A 12511-nucleotide genomic window follows, 5' to 3' on the forward strand; every position below is an offset into this window, starting at 1 on the left:
GACGCTAACATCACATTGATATCCAAGCCAGGTAAGATCCAACAAAAAAAGAGAACTACGGGCCCAATATCTTGATGAATGTAGCCACTAAAATTCTAAACAAAATCCTAGCAAACCGGATTCAACAACACATCTCAAAAATCATCCATTATGACCAAGTAGGATTCATCCCTGGGATGCAAGGCTGGTTCAACATTCGTAAAACAATAAATGTAATTAAATACATCAACAGATGTCAAAACAAAAACCACATGATTATATCATTAGATGCAGAAAAAGCTTTTGATAAAATCCAGCACCCCTTCTTGATAAAAACCCTCTAACATCTAGGCATACAGGAACATACCTCAAAGTAGTAAAAGCCATCTACGAGAAACCCACAGCCAGCATACTCCTAAATGGACAAAAATTGGAACCACTTCACCTGAAAACTGGAACAAGACAAGGATAGCCACTCTCATCCCTCCTGTTCAGTATAGTATTGGAAGTCCTGGCCAGAGCAATCAGAGAAGAGAAGGCAATCAGGAGTATCCAAATAGGAAAAGAAAGTCAAGCTATCTCTCTTTGCAGATCACATGATTGTATACCTTGAAAACCCAAGAGAATCTGTCAAAAACCTCCTTACACTGATAAAGGTCTTCGGCAAAGTCTCAGGATATAAAATAAATGTGCAAAAGACAATTGCATTTCTTTATACCAGTAATAAACAAAGAGAAACCCAAATAAGACACACAATTCCATTCACAATAGCCTCAAAAGAAATGAAATACCTTGGCATCTTCCTAACCAGAGACGTGAAAGACCTTTACAATGAAAACTACAAAACTCTGCTCAAAGAAATCAAAGATAACACAAACAAGTGGAAAAATATCCCATGCTCATGGATTGGAAGAATCAACATTGTGAAGATGTCCATCTTACCTAAGGCAATCTACAGATTCAATGCAATACCTATCAATTTACCAGCAACATTCTTCTCAGACCTAGAAAAAAACAGCACAGGAATTCATATGGAAACACAAACGACCAACAATAGCCAGAACAATCCTCAGCAAAAAAAACAAAGCAGGTGGTATCACATTACCAGACTTCAAACTTTACTATAAGGCTACAATCATCAAAACAACTTGGTATTGGTATAGGAGCAGGCATATAGACCAATGGAATAGAATTGAGATTCCAGAGGCAAGACCTCAATTTCTCAACCAACTCATTGTCGACAGAACCTCTACCACCTACCACTGGGAAGAGGAGAACCTATTCAGCAAATGGTGCTGGGAAAACTGACTGACCACATGCAGAAGATATCTATCCCCATACACAAAAATTAACTCCAAATGGATCAGGGACCTAAATGTAAAACCTCAAACCATAAGAATCTTAGAAAATGAAGGACATACCCTCATGTAAATTGGAAATGGCATCCAATTCCTGAACAAAACTTGAAACCCACAGGCCATAAGGGATAAGATAGACAAGTGGGACCTCATTAAACTGACAACTTCTACAAAGCCAAAGAAACCATCAAGAAAGCAGGAAGACAGCCTACAGACTGGGAAAAAGTATTTGCCAACTCCAGGTCTGACAAAGGCTTAAAATCCTGAATCTACAAGGAACTCAAACGTGATGAAAAAACAACAACAAACAACCCCATTATAAAGTGGGCAAAAGATATGAACAGACACTTCACAAAGGAAGACATCCGAGCAGCCAACAGACACATGAAGAAATGCTCAACCTCACTAATCATCAGGGAGATGCAAATCAAAACCACACTGAGATACCACCTAACTCCAGTAAGAATGGCAATTATCAATAACTCAGAAAATAATAGTTGTTGGAGAGGATGTGACGAAAAGGGAACACTCCTACACTGTTGGTGGGAGTGTAAACTAGTGCAACCTCTGTGGAAAGCAGTGTGGCAATTCCTAAAAGCTCTAAACATCAACCTCCCATATGACCCTGCAATCCCCCTGCTGGGAATATACCCTGAAGAACTCAAATCACTCTATAAAAAAGATACCTGCACACGAATGTTTATCACAGCATTGGTCACAATGGCAAGAACCTGGAACCAACCACGCTGTCCATCAAAAGAGGACTGGATTAAAAAAAGTGGTACATATACACGATGAAATACTATGCAGTCATAAAAAAGAACAAAATCATGAATTTTGCAGCAGCCTGGATGGAGCTAAAGTCTATAATACTGAATGACCTCTCACAGAAACAAAGATCTGAATATCACATATTCTCACTCATATAGTGGACCTTGATCATTCGATGCACTACTATAAGAAAATGACTGACAGTGTTGGGAAACTATGGGGGGGGGATGGGACTAATGGTAGTAAACATCTGTCCGGAGATGGGGAGACACCTGTTATCAACAAAGGGGCCTGAATGAAGCATATTTGTATACCTAACCTTTAACTGTACCCACAATATCAAAATTAAAAATATCAATTAAAAAAAAAAGATTACTCCAACTATGTTAGAGGAAGAACTGAATCATCTTTCTGTTCTTACAATAGAAAATGATATTACAAAACCACTGTCATATGAAGAGGGAACTTAAGGATTTGCTGGCAAAAAACATGAAAAAATGCAATATAGAAGTATATATGTGTCGGGTGATTAGTCAACAAAAATACTGCTATTTTTGAGGAAAAAAAGAGAACTCAATGAAACTTTATTTTACTCATTTTGGGACACACTAGTTGAAAAGCCTCTAAAACTAGATTTTTTTCCAATATTGCAGATTAATTTTTGTCTGTATGCTAAATAAACAGAAAGGCAATATTAATTTTTAAATATTTTCTTATGGCAGCATTTATAGAACTGTAAAACTACAGATAGATTCTGGTTTAAAATGGCAGGCTAAATTTCTATTAGAGAATCTCTCACCTTCAACTTGTCAGGACGTGATCACTCATACAAGTACAGGGCATTATGAAATGAGCATAAAAAAAGGCATAGAAGACAGCAGAAGATTCTGGAGTGAGACAGAGGCTGGTCATGGTTCTGCCCCAAACTCAGCCCTCATTTTTTAGAGACTGCACAGGTGAGTTCAGAAAATCCTCAAAGGAGTCTCTTATAGCCCTCATTCTGGAGAGAGACATATACATTTTTTTCTTTCATTCTTCTGACCAGGCTGTGGAAACAGCCTATGGAAATAAATGACTTAGATGAAGTGAAGGCTTCAGGGCTACACAAGGAATTGGGAGAGCAAGCAACACTCCAATGGTAGTGGTACTTGGCCAACAACAATGTAGATAAAATCCTGATAAAGAATAATCTCTTGACTGGACTCAGTGACTCAGTCAGTAATCCCAGCACTTTGGGAGGCCGAGGCGAGTAGACTGCCTGAGCCCGAGGGTTCAAGACCAGCCCGGGTAACTTGGCGAGATCACGTCTCTACAATAAATCAAAAATTAGCCAGGCGTGGTAGCATACGCTTGGAAGGCTGAGGCGGAAGGATTGTCAGAGCTCAGCAGTTTGATGCTGGGGTGTCCACGAGCATGCCACTGCACTCCAGCCTGGGTGATGGAATAAGACTCCAAATCAAAAAAAAAAAAAAAAAAAGAATAATCTTTTATTGCTCACATGATACAAAATTTCAGTTAGGAGGAGTAATTTGAAGAGATCTATCGTGCAACATGGTAATAATTCTAGTTAATGACAACATATTATGTACTTAAAAATCCTAGAAAAGCAGATCTTAAATGTTCTCACTACAAATAAATATGTGAGGTAATGCACATATATTAATTAGTTTGACTTAACTACTCCTCAATGTATACTGTAGTTTAAAACATCATATTGTATGCCATAAATATTTACATTTTTTGTCAATTTTTAAAAATAAATAATTTTCTTTAAAGTTAAAAACTTTTTTTTTTTTTACTAAAAGGAACAATATCTGAGAGAGCACAGCTTAGCTAGTCTAACCAGGACAACTCTTGCATCAGCTGAGAACTCTCCCCTTGGTACCTGCAAACTACCAAGAAGTCAGCAGGACCAAGTATTGATTAGGAATAACCTGCAACCATTGGCAACGAAGACCTGATTATCGTGGCTTAAAAATCAAAAGCGTAGTTGTTCACATGCAAGAATTCCCAAGGCATGTGATCCAGGGTGAGGATAGTGAAGTCGTAAGCTTGTAAGTACTCAGGTTTCTTCTGCCTTTCTTTTCTGTCATTAACAGCATGTGGCATTCATTCCCAAAGTTGCAGGATGGTTGCTGGAAATTCAGCTCGCACATATACATTTCAGGAAGAAAGAACGCAAAACACAAGAAAAAAGCAAAATTCCTCATAGCCAAGTTGGGTTTTTTGTTTGTTTTTAAGGATGTGGGATACAATTCAGGATTAGGTATACAAGTGGTCATCATACTCATAAAGTTTGGTCTCCCTTTGGTCCCCATTTTGCCTGGTTTGAGATCAGGTACCCTTACTGATGTTATGTTCCCCCCTTCCCCTGGCAGTTTCCTGCTCCTGCCAATCCATTTCTTGTAATATTATCATAAATATTCAGGGTCTGCTTATGAATGAGAACACGGGATACTCCGTTCTTTGTTTCTGTGATAGATCACTGAGTATGATAGACTCTAATTCCATCCAAGCTGCTGTGAAGTTCCATAATTTTGTCCTTCTTTCTTGCTGTGTAATTTTCCATCGTGGATATGTGCCACATTTTTTTAATCCAGTCTACTTTTGATGAGCAGCATGGTTGGTTTCATGTTTTTGTTATTGTGAATAATGCTACTGTAAACATGCATGTGCAGGTGTCTTTTTTATAGAGTGATTTGAGATCTTTCAGGTATATTCCCAGAACGAGGTTTGCTGGGCCATATGGAAGTCAATTTATAGATCTTTTAGGAATCGCCACACTGTTTTCCACAGAGGTTGTATTAGTTTACTCTCCCACCAACAGTGTAGAAGTGTTCTCTTTTTCCCACAAGCTCTCCAGCATCTGTTGTTTTTTGAGTTATTGATGATAACCCTGATTGGAGTTAGGCTGTATCTCAGTGTGGTGTTAATTTGCATTTCTTAGGCTAGTGAGGCTGAGTATTTTTTCATGTATCTATTGGCTGCTCATATGTCTTCTTTTGAGAAGTATCTATTCATATATTTTGCCCACTTTTTAATAGGTCTGTTTGTTTGTTTTTCCTTTTGACATATTTGAGTTCCTTGTAGATCTTGGATGTTAGACCTTTGTCAGATATACAGTTGGCAAATACTTTTTCCCATTCTGCCCCAGCTATCTTGATGGTTTCTTTTGCTTTGCAGATGCTTTGCAGTTTGATGAAGTACCACTTGTCTTTTCTCTTATGGCATGAGCATTTGGGGTTTTGACCAGAAATTTGTTGTCTATTCTAATTTCTGAAAGGGTATCTCCTGCATTTTCTGAGTCTTATAGTTGGAGGTTTTACATTGAGGTCTTTGAACCATTTAGAGTTGATTTTTGTGTGTAGTGATAGGTAGGGAGCTTGTTTCAATCTTCTGCATGTGGTCAGCCAGTTTTCCCAGCACTATTTACTGAATAGGTTCTCCTCTCCCAAATGGCTGTTGGTGGAGGTTTTGTCAAAGATGAGTTGGTTGAAAACTTGAAGATTTGCTTCTGGAATTGCTATCCTGTTCTTGTACCAATACCAAGTTGTTTTGATTATTGTAGCCTTATAGTAAAGTTTAAAGTCTGGAAGTGTGATATCTCCTGCTTTGTTTCTTTTGCTAAGGATTGTTTTGGCTATTCATTCTCATTTATATTTCCATATGAATTTCTGTATTGTTTCCAGGTCTGAGAAGAATGATGTCGGTAATTTAATGGGTACTGTGTTAAATCTGTAGATCGCCTTTGGTAGGATGGATTTCTTCACAAGGTTGTTTCTTCCAATCCATGAGCATGAAATATTTTTCCATTTCTTTGTGTCTTTTTTTATTTCTTTGAGCAGTGTTTTGTAGTTTTTATAGTAAAGGTCTTTCACTTTTATGGTTAGAAATATGCCAAGATATTTCATTTTATGTGTGTGGCTATTATGAATGGGATTGTGCTTTTAATTTGGTCTCCACCTGTTTGTTGCTGATTAAGGAGATTGCAACTGTCTTTTGCATGTTTGTTTTGTACCCTGAGATTTTACCAAAGTTCTGCTTCAGTGCAAGAATGTTTTTGACAGATTCTCTTGGATTTTCAAGGTATATGATCATATCATCTTCAAAGAGGGATAACTTAACTTCCTCTTTTCCTATTTGGATATACCCCTAATTTCCTTGTCTTGTCTCATTACTCTAACTAGGACATTCGGTACTATATTCAACAGGAGAGGTGAGAGTGGGCACAAGAGTGTCTTGTTCTGGTTTTTAGAGCACATGCTTCCAATTTCTGTCCATTTAGCAATATGTTGGCTGTAGATTTATCCTAGATGGTTCTTATTATTTTGAGGTATGTTCCCTCTATGCCTAGGTGTACCAGGGTGTTTATCATGAAGAGATGTGCAAGGGTGTTTATCATAAAGGGATGCTGGATTTTTTATTGAAAGCTTCTTCTGTATCTAATGATATAATTATGTGATTCCTATTTTTACATCTGTTGATGTATTTAATTACATGTATGGTCTGGTGGATGTTGCACTAGTCTTGCATTCGAGGGATGAAGCCTACTTGGTCATGGTGGATGATTTTTGAGATGTGTTGTTGGATCCGATTTGCTAGAGTCTTGACGCGTATTTTTGCATCTATGTTCATCAGGGATATTATCCTGTAGTTCTCTTTCTTTGTTGGGTCTTTGTGCAGTGTGGGTATCAGTATGATGTTACTTTCAAAAAGTGGTTTGGGGACAGTTCCATCTTTCTCGATTGCCTGGAATACTTTCAGTAGGATTGGTATCAACGCCTCCGTGTATGTTTTGTAGAATCACACTGGAAAGTCATATGGTTCAAGGCCTTTTTTGTAGGTGGTTTTCTTATGATGGAGTCTATTTCTTGGGTCGTAATTGGTCTATTTAGTGGCTCCATTTCTTCTTGTTTCTGCCTTGGGGGGTTGTGGGAATCCAAAAAGTCATCCATTTCATTTAGATTTTCTAGTCTATTTCTATACACGTGGGCATAGTAATCTCTGATCATCTTTTGTATTTCTTCAGAATCCATTGTGACTTGATCTTTTGCATTTCTGATTGTGTTTATTTGGGCCTTTTCTCTTTTTCTTGGTCGTTTTGGCAAGGGGTTCATAAATCTTGTTTATCTTTTCACAAATCCAGCTTCTGGTTTCATTGGTTTTTTGTTTTTTTTTTTTCCTGTGATATTTTTGTCTTCTATGTCCTGTATTTGGGCTTTTACTGTGGTGATCAGGATTTTTCTGCTGAATTTAGGACTTTGGTGGCCTTGTCTTTCCAGCTTCCTTAGGTGATTTGTTAGGCTGTTAACTTGTGATCTATTTTCTTTATGTGTGTTTGAAGAGATGTGAATTCCCCTCTTTGTACTGTTTTCACGGCATCTCAGAGGTTTTGGTAAGATGTTTCTTTGTTGTCATTTGTCTCCAGGAATCTTTTAATTTCTGTTTTGATTTCTGGGCTGACCAAGGAATTGTTCAATATCTGCTGTTTAGTGTTCATTTCTTTGTGGGTTTGGGGTGAATTTTGTTGGTGGTGATATTTATTTTTATTCCACTGTGGTCTAAGAAGGTGCACGGCAGTATTTCAATCTTGTGAAATTTGTTTATGCTTGATTGATGGCCAAGGATTAGGTCGATCTTGAAGTGTGTCCCATGTGATGATGAGTAGAATGTATATTCTGTGCTTGTTGGGTGTAATTTCTTTAGGTATCTATTAACTTCGTTTGGTCAAGCATCAGGTTGAGGTTCTGAATCTCTGTTGATTTGTTTCCTTGAAGTTCTATCTAGGGTTTTTAGTGGTACATTTAAGTCCCCATCTATGATAGTGTTCAAGGCAATATATTTTTTTAGTTTACTTAGTAGCCACTTTATAAAAGTTGGTGCTCCTGTGTTGGGTGCATTTATGTTTAGGATGGATATTTCTTGTTGATGGATTGAATGTTTTACCATATGTAGTGTCCTTCCATATCTTTTTAAATATGGATAGCTTGAATGTTATTTTGTCTGATATTAAGATCAGGATTCCTGTCTTCCTTTGGGACCTGTTTGCCTGAAAATTTGTTTTCCATTCTCTAATTCTGAGTCTGTGAGTGTCCTTTATAGTGAGATGTGTTTCCTGTAGGCAGCATATTGTCAAGTCATGCTTTGTTTTGTTTTGGTTCTTACACAGTTTGCCATTTTTTCTTTTCAGTGATATATTTAGTCCATTCACATTCAGGCTGATTATTGAAATGTGAGAGTTTATCCCTGTCATAAGCCTCTTATAAGATTGTTTTGTTTTCTTTTAACTTTTGTGTTAATATCTGTGTATGTTTTCATTTTTGCAGTGTGCTGTGATTTGTTGCTTCTGTGTTTGTTTGTTATCTTGTGAAGTATATGAGCTTTTTGTTTCTCTTCTCTTCTGTGCACAGCACCTTTTTAGGCATCTCTTGTAGAGCTGGTCTGGAAGCAACATAGTCTCTTTTAACTCACCATCACTGATGAAGCTTAGCTTGGCTAGGTAGGACATTCTTGGTTGAAATTGCTTATCTTTGAGAACATTAAAGATTTGGGTTCAATCCCTTCTGGCCTGTAGTGTTTCTGCAGATAAGTCTCCAGCAATTCTGATTGGTCTTTCCCCATAAGTAGTCTGACATTTTCCCCTGGCTGTCTTTAAGATTTTTTCTTTTATACCTATTTTGTGTAATTACTATGTGTTCAGGGATTAGTCTTCTCATAAGATGTCTTGCAGGGATTCCCTGAGTCTCTTGTACTTGTATACTTATCTCTTGGCCAGACTAGGGAAGTTTTCTAGAGTGATCACATGGAATGTTTGTTCCAAAGTGTTTTTTGTCTCTCTTTCTACTTCAAGTATTCTGATCAGATGTAGGTTTGGCTTGACAAAATCATACATCTCTTGGGAAGTTTCTTCTTTCTTCATAAGTCTATTTTTAGTAGACTTTTAAATTCCATATTTTGTTCTTCCAGCTCTGAGATTATTTGCTCTGCTTGGTTAATTCTGCTACCCATGCTTGTGAGTTAGTTATTTATTTCTTGGATGGAGTACTTTATTGCTTTTATTTCTTGAGTATGACCAACTTTGTTGCAATTTCATTTAGTTTCAGCCCTTGCATTTCTTTAATTTTATTCATTCTATTCATTCAACAATTCTTTGATCTCTATAAGTACCTTCTGGGTAGCAATTGTTTGTGTTCCAGTAGCTGTTCTTTCAGTTCTTTGTTGGGGTTCTGAAGGTTACTAGTGAATTTTCATTGGTTTTTCTTCACATGAAGCAGTTCTTTTATCTTTCTATATAGTTCTGTTGCTCAGTGGGAAATGTAGGAATAATCACTTCTGATATTTGCTCTAAATTTCTGTCCTTCTTTGTGTGGGACTCTGGGTTTGTTCAACTATAAAATAGGGTTGGGGGTGGGGTGTTGTGCTACTGCTTTAGAAGTTTGAGCACTTACTAAGGGGTAGGGAAGGGGCTGCAAGGATTCAGAACCTACTGATGGGTCACGATGTTTGCTTTCTGGTGAGTGGGCCATCTGGGACCCACTCTCCATCTGCACATAATATGATCTTACAATGGCTATGCTTGTGTAGCCCCTGAGTTAAAGATCGATTATAAGGTAGAAAAGAAAATGAAGCAGGAGATAAAAAAGGGAAAGAAGAGGAAAGAGAGAAAGAAAAAAACAGAGAAGACATAAGGAGAGAAAAAAATGAGGAAAGAAAATAGAAAACAAACAGTCGGCAAACAAACAAAACAAACAACCAGTTAAAAAAGAGAGGGAGAGAGAAGAGAAACTACAACCAAACCCCAAAAATCTGCTGGTAGAGATTCCTCAACTTTAGTATATCTCCTTGAGGTGGAACTCCCTCTTGTGGCAGGTTATGCAACCACAGGTCTGCTATTGCAGGTTCCCTCTTTGCTGTTGAAACTTGAGATGTTAGAATCTTCACCCCGCTACCTGCAATTGATAGCCAGTGCACATCCATGGGTGGGCAGGAGGGTGGGATAACTTGGCTCTACATCTCCCAGGCTCTCTCCTCATTCCTTCATCTCCCAGCGTGGTTGCAGCTCCTAGGGCCTCTAATTTGTGATGGGGGAATGGGGCCCCTGGCCTCTACTCTGCTCTCCTGATTTCTTTCACTTGTTGCTAGGGTTGGGGGAAAGTCAGATAGGCACTCACCAGCCTCCTTCTCAGTCAGATTTGCTGTATGCTTCTATCACCCAGCACTTGGCTTAGGGCAGAGGGTAGATTGCCTGAGGTTCTACATTCAATGTTACCCACCAGGGCTTATACATTGGGGGTGATGCTCTCTGAGTTCATGGAGAGCAGTCCCAAATCAATGCAGACATGACCTCCTTGTCTTAAGATGCAGGTCTACTGTTCTGCAGAGGCCACCCTGGAGCGCTATTCTGCTCAGGCTTTCAAGTGGCTGCTCCATTTCTCCACAGACTGCTGTTCCTGCCACAAATGAGGTTGGGAAAGACAGCTCCTTCCCCAGCAAGTACCACAGTCTCTGGATCTCAGGTCCCTATGGCAGGACCTTGCAGCCCAACCTGGTGATGGAGGAGGTGGCAGTGAGTCCAGGATCAGGGTGGTCTTTCCTCGCTGCTTCTTTGGGACTCTTCCTCTGGCTCCCTCACTGCAGTCCCTCCACAGTCGTTGCTGCCAATGTCTGGCCAGTGCTGTGGTGGTGGGAACAGCAGTCAATCCAGCAGCTTCTTCCCAGGAAAAGTTTTGTTGATTTTAGAAAATGACACTCAGCTTTTGCACTCCAGGAAGTACTAGAGTCCAAGTAGAGCAGTTGTGGCTTCAATCATTTTACTGAGACAACCTTGGCCACTTTCTCCTGAGTCCCCACTCAGTCAGTCACTTACGTACCCACTTATACACAGACAGACACACAAATTAGTCCATACACTCACTCATCCACACAGGGACTCATTAGTCTGACTGGTGACACTGCCATCTTCTCTGCACCCTCAAGTTTGGGTTTTTAACAAAATATTCCAGAAGCTCCATTTAATGACTTGCAAATATATCTCATTGACTACTGCTTACTACAAATCAAGCTGGGAAATATAGCTTTTTCCCCCCTGCAAAAGCACATTACTTCATAAAAAAAAGAAAAGAAAATGGAAAAAAAAAAAGAAAGAAAACAGAACGAGAGACCAGTAGCAATAAATTACCATGCACAACTCTAGAAAAAGTTGAATTCATTTGTTCTCATTTCCTTCCCCTATCTTAGGACTTTTTTAAATTCAAATTTTGTTTTCAACTGTGTGCAATGTCTCATGCTTATAATTCCAGCACTTTGGGAGACTGAGGTGGAAGGATGGCTTGAGCCCAGGAGTTTGGCCAGCCTTTACAACATAGCAAGACCTCGTCTCTACCAAAAAAATAAAAATAAATTAGGCAGGCATAGTAGTATGCACCAGTAGTCCCAGCTATTCAGAAGGCTGAGGTAGAAGGATCACCTGAGCCCTTGGAGGTAGAGGCTTCAGTGAGCCATGATGGTGCCTCTGCATGCTAGCCTGGGTGACAGAGTAAGACACTGATGAAAAAAAAAACTTGTTTTACATTTATGTATAATATACACAAAATTCCAAAGTCAAACTACAAAAAGGTATATTCAGATAATTCAATAACCTATCGATTTTAATCTTTTAAGATAAGTTAAAAAGTGGTTAAAATCTTCTCTTTTTCAAATATTTCAAATACCAATATTTAGAAATATTACTCTATTGTGTGGATGCACTCTGATTTACTCAAGCTGTTCCCTACTGATGGACATTTTGTTATTACATATAATGCTGGAATCAATAGCCTAAAATACTCATTACTTTGATTTTTGCTGGTGTATCTTTGTGATCGCTTTCTCAAAGGAGCATTTGAAGACCAGAGCTTGTGTGTACATCATTTTTCTAGACATCACCAAGTTCCCTTCCACAAGTTGGCCCCATTTTGGAGTCCCATCAAGAGAGTTCTGTTTCCCCCACAGTCTACAATGGAGTGTGGTGTCAAATGTTTGGAATTTTGACAATCTGAGACAGTATCATATCTCAGTGTCACCTTAAGTACCATTTTTCTTATTAAGAGGAAGGTTGAGCACTTTTTCATAAGTTCGAGTCACTTACTTTTTTCTGTGTACTGTTTCTTCATGTCTTTAGCTCATTTTTCTAGGGTCCTTGGTCCTTTTCTCGTGAATTTGAGAAAATGTTTACACATTATGAACATTAACTCTTTGTGCTGTCAGTTGTCAATGAACACTGGTTTTCCTCAGAACCCAGAAGGGGGCTAACAGTGACTTTGACCTGAGCTGCTCAATGGAAGCAGAAGCAGTGGTAGCAGTCTTGAAAATCATTGGAAACAGAGCCCAGACAATGCACTGATGGAGGGTGCTGTGTGTCTGAC

The sequence above is a fragment of the Carlito syrichta genome, unplaced genomic scaffold (genome assembly GCF_000164805.1).
Source record: "Carlito syrichta isolate Samal-C Ts95f unplaced genomic scaffold, Tarsius_syrichta-2.0.1 Scaffold304758, whole genome shotgun sequence".
NCBI lineage: Eukaryota > Metazoa > Chordata > Mammalia > Primates > Tarsiidae > Carlito > Carlito syrichta.